Source organism: Rattus norvegicus, chromosome 18 (genome assembly GCF_036323735.1).
Source record: "Rattus norvegicus strain BN/NHsdMcwi chromosome 18, GRCr8, whole genome shotgun sequence".
Taxonomy (NCBI): domain Eukaryota; kingdom Metazoa; phylum Chordata; class Mammalia; order Rodentia; family Muridae; genus Rattus; species Rattus norvegicus.
The window spans coordinates 30,518,166-30,539,770 of NC_086036.1; the positions used below are offsets into that span (position 1 = coordinate 30,518,166).

General features: G+C 40.7%; 1 protein-coding gene and 1 pseudogene across 2 annotated transcripts in view; one reads left to right on the forward strand and one right to left on the reverse strand.

Annotated features, from left to right (window-relative positions):
* Ndfip1 (Nedd4 family interacting protein 1) overlaps nucleotides 1–21,605 on the forward strand; it is a 50,269-nt gene that overhangs the window by 1,235 nt on the left and 27,429 nt on the right. The window lies entirely within an intron of this gene.
* On the reverse strand, nucleotides 14,393–14,744 carry Rpl34-ps10 (ribosomal protein L34, pseudogene 10; annotated as a pseudogene).

Genomic DNA, 21,605 nt, shown 5'->3' on the forward strand with positions numbered 1-21,605 from the left:
GAAATAAAACCAGGACGGTTAAAGCGTGTTGCAGATTAACCCTGTCGCGGTCAGTTGCTGGTTTGTTTTGCTGTCTTCAGCGTTGTGTTGTAATCCGCCCTTCTCTCCCCCCCCTCTCTTCTGCTCCGACTCCTGAAAATGACTAGTTAAGAATTTTAGCCTCTGCTTCTGCTCCGACTCCTGAAAATGACTAGTTAAGAATTTTAGCCTCTTGGTTTCATAAACGCCCCAAATTGTGGCCGTGCAGACTGATCTTTACGTCTTCACAGCCTTTATTCTATGACCTTGGATGAGACTCCGGGTGCTTCTGTGCTTTAATAAATTCGAGTCACACACATCACTAGACTTTCATCGACGTGTTTACAAATCCCTTGAACCTTACAGTGTCGAATCTTCGTTCCTGATTTGGATGGGCAGAAGAGCTTTGGATTTCCTTTGTACTGCCATCTTGCTGAGCCATGGGGTAATGCTGGTTGACTGCTATAATACAGAAAATTTGTTCAAATTATGCTTATGTTGACTTAGTGTTTAGTAGCTTTTTCATTCTGCAGAATTTAGGTTATGTTAGAGATGGGTGATTTTAAAGTATTAAGTTAGCCGAGCTTGGTGGCTCATTTCTATAATCCTAGCAGTTGGGAGGCTGAAGCAGGAAAATTGAAAGTTTTAGACTAGCCTGGATTGCCAAATTAGGTGCAATCCAGCCTGAGATACAGAAAGACCCTGCCTCGACAACAACAAAATAAGTTTGAGAAAATAATCCAGTAAAACATGGAAAAAATGTTAGACGAAATCATGAAACATCAAAGCCGGAAAAGTCTTGCCAAACACAAATCCATTCCCAAAAGTTAATACGTGGGCACATGTTCTTGTAGGTTAGAGCCATGTAAGTATACAAAAGTGTGATCGGTGTTCATGTGCACAGAGGAGGAGTGCTGGTATTGACTTACTGTGTACCAGTCACAGCAGACGTGGTTTACGTCTGTCTTCATTGAACCCTTACAACACCTTTATGAGTCAGGGTTTGTTCTTGATTTATAGATGGCAAAGTCAAGTCTCCGAGGGTCTCAGTGACTTGCCCAAGTTCACAAACTGCTAAATTGTGATATTAAGAGAGTTCACTTACTCACCTATATAAGAGGCTCATGGCCCAAAGGCAGGCTGTATCCATTATCAGATACGTATGTATACATGTATATTATGCACTCATGACTGTAGGCAGGCACGTCTTTATACATTCATGCTATTCCAAGAGCTCCTAACCAAACTTGGATGTGTCCATAGTCTCAGGCATGTACATTCACTATCATGTGTGTGTGGTTTTGCACATAGGCATGTACAAAGGCACATACAAACATTAGTAAAATTGGATTTTCAAATCTCCTGGTTTTCTTTTTTTGTTTAGTGTTGAAGGTAGGGCCTATAACCAAGGACCATTCACTTTCATCTCTAGCCCCTCTATCAGCTATTTATAATGCCTGGGTGGCACGTAATTGTATGGCTGAGCTGTGACTTAGTTACCTATGGGTAGTTCCTAAGAATATAATTTTTAACACTTGTTGAAGTTTGTTATATATACACCTATAACTGCTCTTTTGTAGTGTGTAATCAGAGACTATACATATTTAAAAGGCTTTTGAATTATAGAATGCTGGTGAATTGTCCAGGCCACTTGATAGGAACATGCTAGTCTTTGGGTTGCCACACAAGGCCTGACACCACCACCCCCCCACCCCCCACCCCCCAGGTGAGGACCGAACACAGGGCCTTGGTGCTTGCTAGGCAAGCACTCTACCAGTGAGCTAAATCCCCAACCCCATTTTGTGACTTCTTTTGATCTGTTAATCTGAGGTGGTCCTCCAGCCAAGCGACTCTAATGGAAAGCCTTATGATTCATTCAAAATTGCTAACACTGCTGTCTCCTTTGCTTTTATGGGTTTTTTTAAATTGATGTATGCTCAACTAGAGTTTAGTATACTGACAGTATATTGAAAGGCTGGGCTTCCCTGTAGCATGGTTTTCCCTTTTTGCAATTTTAAAACTGAGACTATATTCAATATATATTGAACAGTGTTTCAGAAAGGTTTAGGAAGCTCATGCCCGGCTGTGGCTAGCTCAAGGAACATACCAATTGTTAGTCATCCATTTTCCTACTGCAGTTGTGATAGATCTTTGCCTCTATATCATGAATTTTGCTACCTTGTGTCAGATGTTTTGAGATATCTGAGTTCTATGTTAATGGACAGTGCTTCAATATACATTAAAAAACAAACCACAGAATGTGCTGTTTTAGACATAGCTCATAGCCGGCAGAGGAAGTTGCTTATTTGCTGTCCTTACTACTAAGTTTGTATAGCATTCCAGGTGACATCATAAACCAGGCATGGGGATGACAGCTTTGTGGGTTAAGTTCTCTGAGTATTCTGCAAGGGCATCTTGGTAGATTAGGGAAATAATGTCATCTCTTTAACAGGTGAAACTGTATATTTGGTGAAGTCTTGATCTTAGAAGGGCTAGGTGGTACCCATGTGTATGTTATAAAGTTTCAGAAGTTATAGTTGTATCACAGGTTATCTCTTTTGTGTCTTGTCACAAAAAGATTGTCTTTTCTTAAAGATTATTTGCTGTATTTGTGGCCAAATGGTTAGCCATCAAAGAAAATGTATAAAAGATCTTGAAGCAGGACACAGTGGTTAGTTTACGCATATGATTTAGTGCTCTGGAGACTAAGGCAGTAGGATGGTGGCCTCCAGGCCTTTCTGGATTACACAGTGAAAGCCATGGTACATTGTTTATGAAAATAGATAAATTGTATCTTTGAAAAATTGTTTAGAATTGTATAAAACAAACATAAAATATACCATATTAACTTTTTATTGCCTTGCCTCTTTTGGTGCTGGGGATTGAATTTCGAGTAACTGTGTGCTCCACCACTGAGCACCGCCCATCCCAAGCATTTTTTAAGTACAAAGTCAGCCAGCATTAAGTGCATTCACATATGAAACCAACCCTGTGTCTGGTATCCATTAAACAATACTCCTCCTTGCTTGTTCCAGCCTGTCAATTAGATACCAGTGTAAGTACAGTTATTTCTCCTTTTGTAGCTTTCTTTTTTCATGTGGCCTATCAGGACTCATCCAAATAGTGTCAGAATTTTTTTCTTAAGGTTGAACAATATTTTTTTGTATATTTGTTTTGAGATGGAATCTTTTGTACCATGCCCTGACCTCATTTTACACACACACACACACACACACATACATTGAGGCTGACCTTGAACTCCTTATCCTCCTGCCTCTACTTCTCAAGTTCTGGGGTTACAGGATGATGCTACCAGACCTGCCTATGCTACATTTAAAAAATAAATTCATTTGCTGATGGATATTTAGTCTTTTTGTATAATACACTGAGAACATGGGTGTACAAATCTCTCTCAGTCCTTGATTTCGAGTTGTATAAGAATATACCCAGAAGTGTAATTCCTGGAGAGTTTGGTAATCCTGTTTTTAAATTTTCTTAGAACTATTATTCTGTAATCCATAGCAGCCACACCATCTTGCATTGTTGCAACACTGTATAAAGATTCCAGTTTCTTCATACTCTCACCAACAGTTTGATGATTTTTATTTTTTTATTTTATTTTTTTGCAGTGCAGGGATGGAAGCCAGGCCTTGTTCATGGCTGGCTCTAACCAGCCCTCTTCTGGTTTCTTGGTACTAGCTATCTGTTGGTTGGTTGTGAAGCCATCTATCTCCTTTGCAGTATTGATTTCTGTTTCCTAAATGATTAGTTATGTACAGTCTATTGGCTGTTTGTATATTGCCTTTGGAGAAATTGCTGTAATTGTTTTATCAGATAGGCTGGGCTGGAACTCTCTATATAGATCAGGTTAACTTACAGAGCTCTGACTCTCTGTCACCCACAAATTGGTACTAAAGGTGTGTACCACCACATCTGACCTGAAATTATTTCTTATATTTTTAACTTGGAGGAGGTGGCAAAGGTCTAACTATGTAGTCCTAGCTGTTCTGGAACTTGCTGTGTAGATCAGGTTGGCCTTGGACTCAACAGAAACAGACCTGCCTCTAAGTTCTGGGATTATATTAGTATTTCAAATACATATTAAATAGGGTATATTAAATAAACCTTATGGAAACTATCACCTGCATTCCATAAATACCAATAAATAACCATTGTTATTTCATGTTATTTCATTTATATTCATATTATATTTTGGATCAACTATATAATTTTTTGGTTATTATTTTTATTTTATATATTTGGAGACAATAGGATTTTACACTTCGTGGAACTTTGTGTAGCTCAGGCTAGCCTTGAACTTGGAACAGTCCTCCTGCCTCAGTCTTCCAAGTGCTGGGGTTATAGGCATACACGGCTATGCTGTTTCTCATATACAAACATTTTTTATGTGAAATACAGAAAGGAATATTTCAAATGAATATGTCACATGGGGTTACTTTCACAAGAACTTTAACAAAGTCCTTTATTACGTTATTTTTTTGTGGAGTAGGTGGAGGTCAGAGGACAACCTTCAGGATCTGGTTTTCTCCTATGGGTGGGCCCCAGAGATAGGATTTAGGCTATTGGTCTTGGTGGCTAGTGCCATCTTGCCAGTCTTGAGAGCTCTTTTTATCCTGCTAGAATATGGAAATAGTATTTGTAAATATCAGGAACAACAGAACTGTGATTGTCCCGTGTGTTTCAATTGGCAAGCCTTGTTCTCTGTGTCATTTTTTTGTGGCACATTCTTGCCTTCTGGCTGGGTCCCCTGGCCATCATTCATTAAGGGAGAGTTAGTGGCTTCATCACTGTGCTCTGTAAACAGAACAGAACTTCCTGGTTTGGACAGAAGCCAAGACTCAGTTGAGTTGCCCTAGGGAATTCTGTTCTAAGGACTTTTCACTGCTGGTCCTGGACATAAATGTTTATTTCAAACATCAGTTGAGATACACTATACTATATTAAGTTATAAAAATAAATCTCACCATGAGAGTGACTTTGATGTTGTGCAGTAGACCCGGTTTCACTGTAGCACAGACAGGCCTTGAACTTTGGACCCTTGTACTTTGGCTTTCACAGTGGTGGGATTACACGGGCTTTAAAATGAATCCTTAGATTTCTTTATTTTGATGTTATTTTTAGATACATACAACTGCTTTGTGAGAACCATATTCTTATAAAGGACTATACTTATTTAGATTAAAAAAAAGTACTTTAGTTGTAGATTGGTGCTGAAAATAAAATTGAAGATAGTCTTCTCCCCTCTCAAGTCCTTGTTGCCAATAAACTTGGCAACTGGTAAACATGTATCAGATCTATTGGGCTTTGCAAATAGTTGCTGGAGGTAGAAAAACAGTTTGTATTAATTCAAGTGTAGTGTTAGAACAAGTGTGATAGATATCACGTAGTACACCCTGCCTGTAAATTAGGTTCTCACCCAGTTTTCTGAACACATAATTCCTTTTTGGTTTGGTTTTTGGTTTTGGTTTTTGAGACAGGGTCCTGGCTGCCCTGAAACGTAGTGTGTAGACCAGGCTGGCTTCTAACTCAGAGATCCACCTGCCCCTGAAGTGCTGGGATTAAAGGTGTGCACCACCACACCAGGCTATGTATTTCTTACTTTGTCAACAATTTGGAGCAGTGGCTCAGTTAAAGTCCCTGTAGTCATGAGAACCTGAGTTCTGAATGCCAGCACAAATGTAAAGTGTAGGCTGCTCTTAACTTACCTCCAGAGTGGAGCATGGAGACAGGAGGATTCTTACTGGCCGGAAACCATGCTGATTTCATGAGCTCCAGGTTCAGTGAGAGATACTGCTTCAGAAGTAAAATGACAAGTGGAAAATGATTGAGGAAGACACCTTCTATCCACTTTTGGCCTCCAGATATGGCTAAGTACACATTCTCAAAGACATGACACAGCAAGACTTACGTGTTTGTCAGCTTCTCTTCTGTAAAGGTCCTCTGCCCCTCTTCCATGCTGTGTGGAGAACTCGCTGTGTGAAAGGTTGACACAGCTCATATGGAAGGGGTGGGGCTAACACTGCAAACATAGTATTGACACACATTATTTGCTACTTTTATAGGTGAGATATTTATTTCTTCTCCATTAACTTCATTATATCTCTAAGGACTCCTAGAGCGACTCACGTTACCTAAGAAACCCTGCTCTCTTTGTAGACAGTGATACCAGAGCCAGACCTGCCCTGGATAGTGTTAGTTCTAGGTCTTCCAAGATAGCAAAGCCAGAAAATGCTTGTGCACTTGCTCTTCTAAGTGCTGGGTGTTCAGTGCTTGGTCTTCTATGTATTGCATGTGTGCTTTATCCCTCAGTTATACCGTCAGCCCTATAAACAATATTTGCATGCATAAGTTATCCAAAGCCAAGCTGACACTAAATCCCCACCTCTCTCTGTAGTGGTACCCGAGTTAATTAACTCATGTGCATGGAAACTCTTATTCTCCAGAAGACAGGGCACACACATAGTTGTCAACTGCTATGTTCTAGAGTTACCTTCCCTCACAGTCTTGAGAGGGAGGGTTTCCTGCATATATAAGACATAGTTTTGTCATGGTCCGCCCATCATCCTGCCAGTGAAATTGATTTTTTTCATTTGGTTTTGGTTTTGTTTTTTTCTTGAGACAGAGTCTCATGTGGCCCTGGCTGTCCTGGAACTCTCTATGTAGACCAGGCTGTCCTTGAACTCAAGAGATCTGCCTTCTACCTGGGATTAAAGGCATGCACACTATGCTTGGCTTCATCTAAATGGATTTTTAATATTCATATATATTAAGATTCACTCAGTGTTGTAAAAGGTCTATAGGTTTTTATACACCTCAGTGTCTCTTTAAATATATATATCTTATAATATATTCAAAGAAAAATAGTTTTCTTTTTTAAAAAATGTTTTTTTCTTTAAAAAAAACTTATTTATTATATAAGTACATTGTAGCTGTCTTCAGTCACACCAGAAGAGGGCATCAGATCCCATTATAGATGGTTGTGAGCCACCATGTGGTTGCTGGGATTTGAACTCAGGACCTCTGGAAGAGCAGTCAGTGCTCTTGACTGCTGAGCCATCTCTCCAGCCTGAAAAATAGTTTTCTCATGTTCTTATTAATGGTCATATTTACCTTTTCTATCTTTAAAAGGTACATACTTTTAGAGAATTTACCTATGTGCCTTTGTAAATTTCTTGGGAAATTTTGTAGACTAGGGCATCAACAGTAGTTCTCTTAGAGTTTTGAAGTTGCCTTTGTGAGAGCTTTGTGTTGATGGGATTCAAGCGTCTTAATTTCTCCTAAAGAAGTAATTCCCCTACCTTTCTCTACTGTCCCATTGAGGATCTCAGCCAGCCCTGCTCATGGTGTGTGTGTGTGTGTGTGTGTGTGTGTGTGTGTAGAAAGTAGAGGTTGGTAGCTTTGATCACAGAGATAGTGTTGGATTGCTTTGGTAGATTTTGTTATATACACACACCTGCAGGAGATCAAACCCAGGATCTTGTTGCCTGCAAAGCAAATGCTCCACCCCTGAGTAAGTTTGTGGTGAAACATTACAAATTGGTGCACAGTTTTAGACAATTCTTTTTAAACAACTGCCCTTAAAATGTATACTTTCCCTTAGTTGTCTAGTCTGTTGGTTTATGAATTAAGAATAATTATGTGGGGGTTGGGGATTTAGCTCAGTGGTAGAGCGCTTGCCTAGAAGCGCAAGGCCCTGGGTTCGGTCCCCAGCTCTGAAAAAAAAGAACCAAAAAAAAAAAAAGAATAATTATGTATGTATGTATGTGTGCTATCTGTGTGTGGATGCCCACTGAGAACAGGATTATGTGTGTGTGTGTGTTATCCGTGTGTGGATGCCCACTGAGAACAGGATTATGTGTATGTGTGCTATCCGTGTGTGGATGCCCACTGAGACCAGGACTATGTGTGTATGTGCTGTCCGTGTGTGGATGCCACTAAGAACAGGATTGTGTGTGTGTGTGTGTGTGTGTGTGTGTGTGTTGCCCACTGAGAACAGATTTTGGATTCCCTGGAGCTGAAGCTACAGGCAGTTGTGAGCCACCAGATATAGGTGCTGGGAACTGAACAGGAAATGCGCTTAACCACAGAACCATCTCTCCAGCTCCCTAAAAGCATCTTCTTGTTCTTGTTTCTTTTTCTTTTTTTTTTTTTTTTTTTGGTTCTTTTTTTCGGAGCTGGGGACCGAACCCAGGGCCTTGCGCTTCCTAGGCAAGCGCTCTACCACTGAGCTAAATCCCCAACCCCCTTGTTGTTGTTTCTTAATCAGTTATTGGTGTGTGTGTTTGGAAGGAAGAGGAGAGGGGATTCTCACATATGCCAAGATCCATGTGTGGAAACTAGAGGACAACTTTTTTTTTTTTTTTTTAAGGATTTATGAGTACACTGTCTCTGTCTTCAGACACACCAGAAAAGGGCATCAGGTCCCATTACAGATGGTTGTGAACCACCATGTGTTTGCTGGGAATTGAACTCGGAACCTCTGGAAGAGCAGCCGGTGCTCCTAACCTCTGAGCCATCTCTCCAGTCCTAGAGGACAGCTTTATGGAGTTGATTCTCTTCTTTCACCTTTCTTGTGGCCCAGTTTGGTTTTGTACTTATAGCTTTCAAATAGATTTAATCCAAATGATTTTAGATGTAAGACTTTACATTTTAGTAAAAATACTGAGATGAGACTCTTTAATCTCAGTAGGTAGGCATTTCTTCACTGATTTTTTTTTTTTTTTTAAGTGAGCTGGCAAATTGTTGTTATCTAGCTATCCCCAATTAAGGCTGTTGGGGTTGGTCTTGTTCTCTGTGTATTCAGATGCTGAGTTCTGTGCTGGTATAATTGTTGTGTCTAGCTATCCCTAATTAAGGCTATCTTTTAGAGTTTAAGATAATCAATTTCTGGGGTTGGGGATTTAGCTCAGTGGTAGAGCGCTTGCCTAGGAAGCGCAAGGCCCTGGGTTCGGTCTCCAGCTCCGAAAAAAAGAACAAAAAAAAAAAAAAAGATAATCAATTTCTGAGAAATAAATATTTTAAATTTCAGACACTACAGTGACATCATAAAACTGTATTTAGTGAGGGGGTTGGGGATTTGGCTCAGAGGTAGAGTGCTTGCCTAGCAACCGCAAGGCCCTGGGTTCGGTCCCCAGCTCCGAAAAACAAAAAACAAAAAACAAAAAAAAACAACTGTATTTAGTGATAAAGAAAAATACCCTGCACACTAAGTGGGGAATGTCATAGCTTGCACACCTCCAAAAGATTCAAAGAATTCTGGGAATTTTTATTTCCTATGTGATTTTCTTTATTAGACAAAATTTCTTCTCTGCATATCATAATGTAGGAAAAGTATTTCTAAAAATCTTCCATTACTGGTTTTATAAAAGCTTTATTCTTGTCTTAGGATATGTGAAGTATGACTTTTTTCTTTTGAGATGAGAGTTTCACTGTGCATTTCCAGCTGGCCTCAAATTCTCAATCCTTTTATTTCAGCCTCCCAGGTGCTAAGATTATGAGGTTGTGTCACCGTGCCTACCTCAGTTTTACTTTTTATTTAGTGTTTTGTTTTTGTTGTGTTGGGAAACTCAGGGCCTTGTGAATTCAAAGAATTGTGTTCTACTACACAACAGGTAGCTCTCATTCAGTGTTCACTAAGGTGAAACTTACAAATGCTGAATGAATTCAGTTCTACATCAGATACATCTTTATTATTTTTTTTCTTTTTTTTTTGATTTATTTATTATGTATACAGCGTTGCGCCCGCATGTACACGTGCAGGCCAGAAGAGGGCACCAGATCTCATTACAGATGGTTGTGAGCCACCATGTGGTTGCTGGGAATTGAACTCATGACCTCTGGATGAGCAGTCAGTGCTCTTAACCTCTGAGCCATCTCTCCAGCCCCCATCTTTATTATTTTTATTCTTTTTTTTTTTCTTTTTTTTTTTTCGGAGCTGGGGACCGAACCCAGGGCCTTGCGCTTGCAAGGCAAGCGCTCTACCACTGAGCTAAATCCCCAACCCCATCTTTATTTGTTGTTTATTTATTTATGTGTGCACATATGCATGTGTAGGTCAAAGGACAACTTATGGGCTCCAGAGAATCCAGCTCAGATCATCAGACATAGCAGAAAATGCTGTCACTTGCTAAACCAACTTGCCAGTCTTGAGAGCTGGTTTGCTGTTTTTGCTTGGCTGGCCAGCTTCCCACAGTGAGTCTGTGAGTATCCTTGGAGATGATGAGGGGAAGAGATTGGAAAATCTCAACATTTAGTATACAAATCTTCCAACCATTTTTTTTCTAGATGTCACCCTTTTCCTTCAACTGATATTTTAGCTGGGCAGTGGTGGCACATGCCTTCAATCTTAGCACTCGGGGGACACAGGCAGGCAGCTACTGTGAGTTTAAGGCCATCCTAGTTTACATAGTGACTTCCAGGACAGTAAGGGCTACACAGAGGGCTACTCAGTAAGGGCTACCCTGTCTTTAAAACAAATAAAAGCAAAAGTCTGATATCTCCCCAAAGCAATCTGTCTTTTTATACTTTTCCAAGAATAGCTTTTTTTTGGGGGGTGGGGGATAGAAGCTGTGCTCATACCTACTAGAGGAAGCTCATGCTTTTTTTTTTTTTTCTTTTTTTTCTTTTTTTTTCTTTTTCAGAGCTGGGGACTGAACCCAGGGCCTTGTGCTTGCTAGGCAAGCGCTTTACCACTGAACTAAATCCCCAACCCCAAGCTCATGCCTTTTAAAGGAGACCTGGGAGGGTTAACTCCTCCTGCAACCCTCCTTTTCTGTTTGCAAATCTTTTTCAGCCCAGCTTATCAGTACCTGGTGTCACCAATTCCTGAGTTCTTTGTGCATGTGAAACAGGTTGCTTGTTTTGTGTTCTGGTTTAAGGTTCAGCTTTCCCCTCTCTGCTGAACCCATCTCGCTTGTAGCTTTCAGGGTTTTGATGTTTCTTTTCTTTTTTTTTTTTTCTTTTTCTTTTTTTCGGAGCTGAGGACCGAACCCAGGGCCTTGCGTTTGCTAGGCAAGCGCTCTACCACTGAGCTAAATCCCCAACCCCGATGTTTCTTTTCTTGTTGCTTGACTTTATAGGTTTTCTCTTTTTTGCTTTGACTGGTTTTTGTTAGAATCTCACTTTATGGCCCTGGCCAGCCTAGAACTCATTGTATAGACCAGAGCATCTTGGAATGTGCAGAAATCCACCTGCCTCTGTCTCCTGAGTTCTGAGATTAAATGTGTTTCTGGCCTGTGTTTTGTTTTATTTTTGTTTTAAATGAATAAGTTTATCAAGTATATATCAAGCAAAAGTAAAAGAATAAAAAGCAAATAGCAAGTGATACAGACAGAAGCAGGCATAGAGCGAAACACTAGTTAATAAACATTGACCAGAAATAGCTGGGAAAACCAGTTGAGGCAGCCAGCTGGAGTTCTGTCTGGATTGAAAGGGACATTTAGGCAGAGCAGAGTGTCCCCTCTGGTGAGGCTCCCAAGTGAAAGAACAAATAGCAGCAGATAGATAACACCATCTAATCTAATGCTTACAAAACCCAGAGAAACCTACTGGGGAAGTTGAGGCATTCTGCTGGGGTTCCTTATTGACCTTTCTCTTTATGCATGAGTTCTTAGGGCATTTTCATTTGGGGGGATAAACAGTAGTACCCTCTGTTGAAAATAGCTCACCTTCTAGTTCTCAAGGACATAGACAGAGTCTCTACCTGTGGCTGTTTTATTGTTTTCTCTCCCCCCTGTTATAGGGAGGAGGGTCAGTCCATTCTTAGACAAAAGGCTTTGAAGGACATTTTGAGACAAACATGCTTGATTCTGAAGGGGAAGAGAGTAACTCCATTTCCAGAGCCAGTTCTTCAGTAAGTTCAAACAGCACACAATTTAGCACTCTAATTATGTCACAGCAAGGCTATTGGCTTTCAGCCTGTGTATCTAAATTGCATTTAGTGAATATGTCAGTTGTTTGTTTGTTTGTTTGTTTGTTTGTTTTTTTAAGAAGGAAAAGTGTTTTAGGAATTACAATTTGATAAAACACCAATTTTTCTTCATATGTACCACAATTATCTATTAAATAGTTATTTTTATCCATCAGGCTATGGTAGTATTACAGGTTGAATAACGAATGTTAAAAAAAAAAAGTGTGTGTGTGTGTGTGTGTGTGTGTGTGTGTGTGTGTGTACAATGATTACACACTGGAGGTCAGAAGACAGCTTGCAAGACTCTTGTTCTGTCCTTTCTGTCCCTCCATCACATGGGCTCCTGGAATTGAATTATGTTCTAAGACTCAGTGCCAGAAATCCTTTCCCTTGGAACCATCTTACCATCCCTATTCAATTTTGCTATTTTTAAAGAGAAAAAGCCCAGAGATGTCTTTCTCAGTTGTGTTTCTAATTCTTTTGTTGCCATTTCTTTTTAAAATCATTAACTATATAACTTAGCATCTCTTGCCTGATGCTGCTTATTTTTGATTCACAGGAAAGGGGTGTGTGTGTGTGTGTGTGTGTGTGTGTGTGTTATGTATGTATAAGAGAGATATGTATATATCCCTATCCCCAGGGAGAGTATTAATAAGTCAAGGGCCTGTGGCTTTATATCCCAGGTAATTAGCAACATTTTTTTTTAGGTTTGTTTCTCTCACAAATATGCTTTTTACACTACATGGTAACAGCGAGCCTTCCATACTTCAGAATGACTTTTCCCGTAGTGTCAGTCTGTGTTTAACACATTCCATGGACAGTAGTGATGGGAGCTACCTGCCTATAGATCATTCCCGGGGTCATTGTCATTGTCCTTTCATTGCTTGTAGCAGTCTTCTGTAAGTACCTAAATGTTTCATTACCTTTTTTTTTTTTTTAAAGAAAAATTATTGAATATACTGAAAAGGACAGAAAGCCAGGCAGTAACTGAGATTGGGGAGCTGTCCCTCTTCAGTGTGTATAAACTGAGGACATGACTGTTCCATGGTATGGTTAAGGGGAAAGTTTTTATTGTAGATATGAGAGAACAGACAGAGGCATCTGGAGAATTCCAGAGCAGAGAGAGAAAACAGTAGACAGAATATGGCCATTGTCTTAGTTAGGGTTTCATTGCTGTGAAGAGACGCCATGACCAAGGCAACTCTTATGAAGGACAACATGTAATTGGGGCTGGCTTACAAGTTGAGTCCAGAGGTTCAGTCCAGTATTATCAAGGCAGGAGCATGGCAGCTTCCAGGAAGGCGTGGTGCTGCAGGAGGAGCTGACTTACACATCCTGTTCTAAAGGCCTAGAGGAGAAGACTGATTTTTAAGCAGGTAGAAGGAGGGTCTCTCAAATCCTACCCCCCACAATGATGTACTTCCTCCACCCAAGCCACACCCACTCCAACAAGGCCACACCTCCTAATAGTGTCACTTCCTGGGCCAAGATACTCAAACCACTACAGCCTACCCAATGGACCTGGTCATGAGAGAAGCAGGAGCAGAGCAGTGGGATAGAGAGGGGAGCGTGGGGTTGGGGGAGGGTGGGGGGAGGGAGAGACAGAGAGGGAGATAGGCAGAGAGAGAATGAGAATGTAGCAGAAGTAGGATTATATGGAGAATGAGTAGCTGGGAAGGGGGATGGACAGAGAAGCCCCTTAGGTCAGGGGAGGAGGTGGGAAGAGCTAGGATGCCAGCATGGACTCTGAAGTGTTTAACAAGCACTTGTGATACTGAGGGAGGCTGGAGACCAAATGCTAATAAGCACTACAGAAAACCACAGATTTCCCTTCTGCCTTTAGAATTTGGGAAAATGGAGTTTCTTTTAGACCTGATCTTTATTAGATCCTAGCCCACTGAGGGCAAGCCATTAGCCTGCAAGACTCTTGGCTTCAGGTTCTACTGAGGCTTAGTGCCATTTACTTAGGTGTCTCGATAGAGCCATCAGTTCTGGAAATAATTTGAACAAAAGACTGATCCCATAGGTTCATAGGCTAAAGACAGAGATCAGACACCATAGTTGCAGCTGTTTAGTGCTTTGCAGATGAGTAGTGACTTTGCTCAGCGGTTTGGCTTTTTAGGTAAGTTGAGTTGGAGATGAGTACCTACTATGTGTCCACCCTCTTACTCTCTTGACAATATGACCGAAAATGAAGAATGGTGAGTTAAAGGAAATGATGTTGGTGATCACAGTTGGCTGTATTTGCTCTCATTTCTAAGGACTCATTTCCCCTGCCAAACCAAGTGTTCATCTGATGTATTTATATTAACCAGGGACAGCCACACAGCTTTTAACCAGCTCAGTGAACGTGAGGATTGCCTCTTAGAGTTTCATTCTGCCTGTTATGCACTCTTTTTTGGGTAGACCAAGTCTTGATTTTTATTACTTAAAAAGTTGCATATTTTATTTTGCTTTCTGACTCTGTGCTTGTGCCTTCAACACTTTCACAGCGATTTTCTGCTCCTCAATAAGGAAAGCCCGCTTGATCCTGCACGGACACACTTGGCACACATGGAGCCACCATAGGCCCTGCTGGCCTGCTTCTTTGTCTTAGACAATCCCATAAAGACTTTGGGTCTCACAGCACAAACCCCTCGCAGTTTGCCTGGACATACGCCACACACACGGATTTAGATGCTTTCCCAACCTTCTTGATAGAAAGGTAAACAATCCTGTTGCCAGGGGTTTGAGACAGCCTAGTTTTGCTAGAGGCTGTATTGCAGGAAGGCCTACGGTATGTCAAACACTGGACCATCCTGAGCACCTTTAAGCACCGTCCCTGGAAGAGGAAAAGCCTGTTAAGCCCTTTTAGGTCATTGTTCTCATCACTTGATTTTCCTTTGCTTTGGTGCATCTTTTGGTTTCATTGGAATTGGAAGATTTGCACATTACATTATCTTTTTCTGATACTGTTGGGTAGTCTGAATGCTGCAATTGTGCATATTTACTTATTTATTTATTTTAGACAGTTTTACTATATGTACTGTAGCTGATCTGGAATTCACTGTACACCATGCTGGCCTCAAATTCAGACATTCTGCTTCCTGTCTCCTGAGAGCTAGGATTAAGGGACTGCATCACCATGCTCAGACTGGGTTTATACTTTATAATTTTTTAAACAACAGCTCTTAAAATAGAAAAGACAGTGATTATAATGATTTTCATCTTTAGTGGGATCTCAGCCTAGTTGTCTCTGATGTCTTGTTTGTAGTTGTTTTGGTAGAAGCACTTTTTATTTTCCAGAAGTACTTGCCATCTCTGAGTCTTACTGCCTCCAGTCTGCTAACCTAGGCCTCGAATGTTTCCAGCTTCTGAGCTTATTGCTGAAAAAGCTCACCCTTTCTAGTTCTTTCTGAAACCAACAGCTGGCTGGTTCAACTCAGCTCTTCTAGCTCAAACTCCTCTCCAAGCTGACTGGTTCAGTCTGGCTTTTCTCTCGGCATCTGACTGGATTGTTCTCCTTGGCCTAAAACTAGCTCTGGTTGTCTGTTGTAATCCTCTGGCTCATTCTGTCTTCCCTGTGCCTAACTTGTTTTCTCTTCAACCTGTCTCTGTGAAACTGCCCTAGTAAGACTGTCTCCTCTTTCCCTTCCTCTGTGCTGCTCCCTCTTGTGTTGCATCTCTTTTCTTATGAGGGTTGGGCGGATCCTAGTCTGTCAGATCTTTCTCTAATTCATCACTTTGTCTGTCACTCAGATATCACTTTCAAACATGGGTGCTTTCTTCTACAAACTAACTTTATGGATACACCAGCAGTCCAGTTTGGCAGAGTCAGGTTGGCAACAGTGGCACTCCCCGGCAGAGACAGCCAGGCCTCAGCCTCTGCACTGGTCAGCAGGAGGGACCAGGAGGAATGCCAGGGAAAGTTCTCAGCTGTGGTTCTCTCAGAGAAGTGAAGATGTGAGAGCATCAGGCATTGCACTAGTCTTGCCTCAGTTCGTGTATCTGTGACAGTTGACATCACTCTGCCAGTCAACCCGAGTCAGCAGCAAGAAACTGCAGCACACCACCAGAAGATTTTTGGTGCATTTTTCTCTATGGAGTCCAGACAAATGCAGCTCAACTATGAAATGTCGACGATGAAAAGGATCCCATGTCTGTGAATGGGTGAAAATCTTACGGTGGACCAGTACATGCACATCAGTAGTAAAGAATCCTTCATCATGTGTCCTTTCACGTGCTTGCTTTGGCAGGACATCCTTTCACCTGTGTCTGCTTCAGAAAAGCTCGCTCTCACCTGTTTGCCCCAGCAAAACACCATCTAACACAACTGACTTTCCAGAGAACCCTTAAGTTTCCACCTCACTTTACGTCCGCCATTTGGGATTGAGATGTTCACTAAGGGCGGGTCATATTCCAGCCAGAGGGGGTTAAAGGTGTGTGCTAAGGGCTGAGCCATACCACAGTTAAAAACAGGGTTTTTCCAGTAAATAACACATCTTGCTGTCACAGTGATCAAATACCCTGCAACAGCTTTTCTCCCAGGGAACACTGGATATTAAAGAAACAGTTTTTAAAATTATTATTTCATATGCGTGTTTGTCTGCATGTTTGTGCACCCCATGTGTTCAGTGCCTGTAGAGGCTAGAAGTGAGTGCTGTGTCTCCTGGACCTTGAGTTACAGACAGTGTGAACTGCCATGTAGGTGCTGGGGATTGAACCCCCGTGTCCTGGAAAATTATTCAGTGCTCTTAATCACTGTACCACCATCTCTCCAGCCTCAGGAACTCCCTCCTTTTCCTCCCCCGCAATAATTAATTTTCACCCATTCACAGACCTGTTCTGTGGTAATTTGTGGGGCTATTGATGGGATCCTTTTCATTGAGGGTGACAGATACTGACTTAGCAAGTGAACAGTGGTGTAGAATAGTTAATTTTAAACTTTAAGTAAAAATTATATAGTGTAGATTTGGCTTTTCAAAAATAGAAAACATTATCATCTTTTTAAATTAAAATTTATTTCCTTAAAATTCTTTTCAAATCTTTTTAGATTTGTTTTTTGTTTATACAATAGATTTCTTGTCTGCATGTATGTACATTCACTGTGTGTGTGCCTGGTACTCTTGGAAGTCAGAAGAGAGCAAATGTCCAGTGGAACTGAAGTTAGGGATAATTATGAGCCAAAGGATTGAACCCAGATTCTCTGCAAGAGTAACAAGTGCCCTCAACCCCAAGCCATCTCTCCAACCCAAGCTTATTTTTTTTTTAAAACACTATTTTTTTTTAAAGATTTATTTATTTATTCCATGTATGTGAGTACACTGTCACTGTCTTTGGACAGACCAGAAGAATGCATTGGATCCCATTACAGATGGTTGTGAGCCACCATGTGGTTGCTGGGATTTGAACTCAGGTCCTTTGGAAGAGCAGTCAGTGCTCTTAACCACTGAGCCATCTCTCCAGCCCCCAAGCTTATTTTTTAAAGTACAGAGTAATTAAATAAAACTATTTTCATTAAGCTGAATAGCCATTACCCCATCTAATTTTTTTTTTCCTTTTTTTTTTTTTTTCGGAGCTGGGGACCGAACCCAGGGCTCTACCATTGAGCTAAATCCCCAACCCACCCCATCTAATTTCTAAGTACTTTTATTATTTTCCCTGACCTTGCAAGAAATTCATACATAACAACAGTCAGCTGCTACTGTCCCCGAATTGTCCTAGCTACCAACAACTGTTAGCCTTTCTTTCTCCATGGAATTGCAGTTTGGGAACTTTTTTGTGTAAATAAAAGCATACAACATACAGTATTTTGTTAGTGGCTTTACTCTTATTTTTTATAAAAAGCTTATTTATGTCATAGCAATTAATCCTTTTTTTTTCTGGCTGAATAGTGTTTCATTATATGGATAAAGTGCAGGTCTTTTATCCTTTTGTATGTTGATGAATATTTGGTCATTACAAGTAATTCTGTACCATCAAATTTTGTGTGGACACATTTTTTTTTTTTTGTTGTTCTTTTTTTCTGAGCTGGGGACCGAACCCAGGGCCTTGCGCTTCCTAGGCAAACACTCTACCACTGAGCTAAATCCCCAACCGTGTGGACACATCTTAACTCTGGGTTCACTACTTGAAAAACACTATCCCCACCAACAGTTCTAGTTTTTCTATATGTGTCCGAATCCATTTCTGTCTTTTTAGTTTCATGTCATGGTATCTCTGATGATCTAACAGTGTTGGACATTTTATGTCTACTGGCCATTTGCATACTGTCTTTGGAGAAAAATGTTTAACTCCTGTGTGTGTTGTGTGTGTTGGGGGTGTTTGAGTGTGTATGCTGTGTGCAGGTGCACTTGCCTGTGCAGGCAGTGTGCAGAGGCATGATTGAGATCAGGATGCCTTTCTCACCTGCTCTCCATGTTATGTTTGAGATGGGTCTCACACTGAGCTTAGAGCTTGCCCTTGCCATTAAGGGTAGACTGACTGGCCAGGGGCCCAAGCCATCCTTCTGTCTATGCCCCATTGCTAGGGTTGCAGGCATGTACCACCATGCTCAGTACTGGGGGTTTGAGTTCATTTCTTCATGCTTGCATGGCAAGCACTTTACCTATTGAGTTAACCCTCCAGCCCTCTTTTGCTCGTTTTTAGATCAGATTGCCTTTTATATAGTTGAGTCTCTTGTACCTTGTCAGAATTACCTAAAATATACCTAATAATATCAAGTTAGTAGAGAGCTCTTCTTGCAAGTAAGCATGCACACACACACACACACAGAGAGAGAGAGAGAGAGAGAGAGAGAGAGAGAGAGAGAGAGAGAGAGAATACTGTATTTTCATAAACACAAAAGAAAAAACACTTTAAAAAAGAGTTTGATGAGGTTAAAGTGTATTAGTTGCATTAAATGTAATATAAAATGTACACTTCTCACTCTCTGGCTGTGTCTGAGTTTCAGTAAAATACCATATTCAGTGTTTATCTACAGAAATGTGTGTTTGGGGTTGGAGAGATGGCTCAGTATTTAAGAGCACTGACTGTGCTTCCAGAGGTCCTGAGTTCAAATCCCAGCAACCACATGGTGGCTCACAACCATCTGTAATGGAATCTGATGCCCTCTTCTGGTGTGTCTGAAGACAGCTACAGTGTACTTATATAATAAATAAATCTTTAAAAACAGAAAGAAAAGAAATGTGTGTTTGTCTCCTGATAATTACATTGTGTTATCTGGTATGATTTAGAGTATTGCTGAAGTAATGAGGTTGGTAAGGAGATATTTAAAAGATTAGATTCTGGGATAAAGCCAGGTGTGGTGGCATATGCCTTTAATTACAGCACTCAGGAGGCAGAGGCATTCTGTGTTTGAGACCAGCCTGGTCTACAGAGCGAGTTTCAGGACAGTCATGACCGGAGAAATCTTGTCTTGAAAAACAAACAAACAAAAAATAAAATAACAACAGGGGCTAGAGAAATAACTCAGTGGTTAAAAGCACTTAGTATTTGATTACCAGCACATAGTAGGTTTGCAACCATCTATAACTCCAGTTCCAGAGGTTCTTGCACCGTTTTCTGACTTCTGCAGACACTAGACACACGTGTGTTCCATGTATATGTGTACATGCAGAAGAAACATTCATACACATAAATTTAAGTCTTTAAAGAAATTAAAATTAGCCAGGACTACACAGAGAAATCCTGCTTTGAAAAATACTAAGTAAAAGGTTTTAGAATGGTAAAATTAAATAGGACTCAACAACAACAAATTAAGTGGTGCAAATGTTTATAATGTTATGGATCTGTTAACTAGTTTGGCATTATTTGCCATGTTTCTTTTGTTTATGTGAGGTATATAGTGACATCTTATTTATGGGTGTAAGTATTGTGAGGTTTGTTTTAAATTGGTTTTATTAAGACTAACCCAAAACTCAGGTGTAGAACAGGGTACTGAGCATATAGAGATCCAGTCTTTGGCTCCAAGGATTGGGGTCAGAGGTGTGCATAACCATACCTACCTGATGTAGTAGGATTTTTTTCCTTGTTTTTCTAGTCTTTTGATAATGTAAATTCCTTGGGCTAATACCACTCATTGTAAGATTACATGTTCCCTCCTAGTGAGATCCAGTCCTAGATTTACTTTGCTGTTCCTCAAAACAGTTCATTTTAAAACTGAAGGTGCAGGGCTGGAGAGATGGCTCAGTGGTTAAGAGCACCGACTGCTCTTCCAGAGGTCCTGAGTTCAAATCCCAGCAACCACATGGTGGCTCACAACCATCTGTAATGAGGTCTGATGCCCTCTTCTGGTGTGTCTGAAGACAGCTGCAGTGTACTCACATATAAAACTGAAGGTGCATGTGTGTTGTATGTGTGTGAATATTGCTGTGGGATGCCGGTGGAGGCTCCCTCCTTACACTTTGTGTTTGACTCAGGCTCTCTCTTTAATTTCTGCCTATCAATATGCTCCAGACTCTTTGACCCAAGACTTTCTGAGAATGTCCCGTCCACCTCCCATCACTCTAGACTGCTGGACATCCCTGAGTCTGGCTTACCCTGGTTAGGTGTGTAGCAGGACTTTATCCATCAGGCTGTCTCTCCAGCCCTATAAGGGTCTCTGAACTAACTCAATCCAAAGTCGCTTCTGTTAGAACTGTCTATGGTTTCTGTGGTGAGAATTTCTGGCTTCTACTATGTAGCCAGGGATGACCTTGCCTCCTGATTCTCCTATCTCCCGTCTCTTAACTGTTCGGGAGTTGTAGGCTGTGTTCTCACCCACAGAGAGCAGTTTTGTCTGGTTTTGTTTTGTTTTTGGAGATAGGAATACACTTTGTTTTCCAGGATTCTCAGCTTGGCCTTAATCTTAAATGATCTTTTGCCTCAGTTTCCCTATCAGTTGAGACTACCAGCAAGAGTCATTGTACCTGGCTCAGATTTTAATTTAAAATGCTATATTTATTTCTGATAAGCACAGTACTGATTCAAAGGAGGATGATCCCTTTCTTTCAGATGAACTATATTTTATAGACTTAATTTTAAAAACAAAACAGTAGCACATCTTTGTGGATTTTTAGATTTTTTTTAAGCTTTTGTTCATTTTTATTTATTTGTCTGTGTGTGTCTTCGTATATATGCCAGGTGTGTACAGTTGCTGGAGAGGTAGAAAAAGAGCAATGGAGTTCTTGAAGCTAGAGTGACAGGTGGTTGTAAGCCATGTGACCATGGGTACGGGAAACCAAACTTGCGTCCTCTGAAGAAGAACAAGCATATAACTACTGAGATACCTTTCTAGTCCTAAGATACATTTTTTAAAAATTTTTAAGTTTTATATGTATGTGTGGTTAGCCTACATATATGTTGGTATACCACATACATAGTTAACAGATGGTTGTAAGCCACCATGTGGGTGCTGGAAATTAAACCTGGGTCCTTTGGAAATGAAGTCAGTACTCTCTTTTTTTAAAAAGATTTATTTATTTATTTTATGTATGTGTGTATTCTGTCGCTCTCTTCACACGCACCAGAAGAGGACATCAGATTCCATTACAGATGGTTGTGAGCCACCATGTGGTTGCTGGGACTTGAACTCATGACCTCTGGAAGAGCAGTCAGTACTCTTAGCCACTGAGCCATCTCTCCATCTCCCGAAGTCAGTCAAGCTATCTCTCCAAGCTCTCAAAATACATAAAGTATC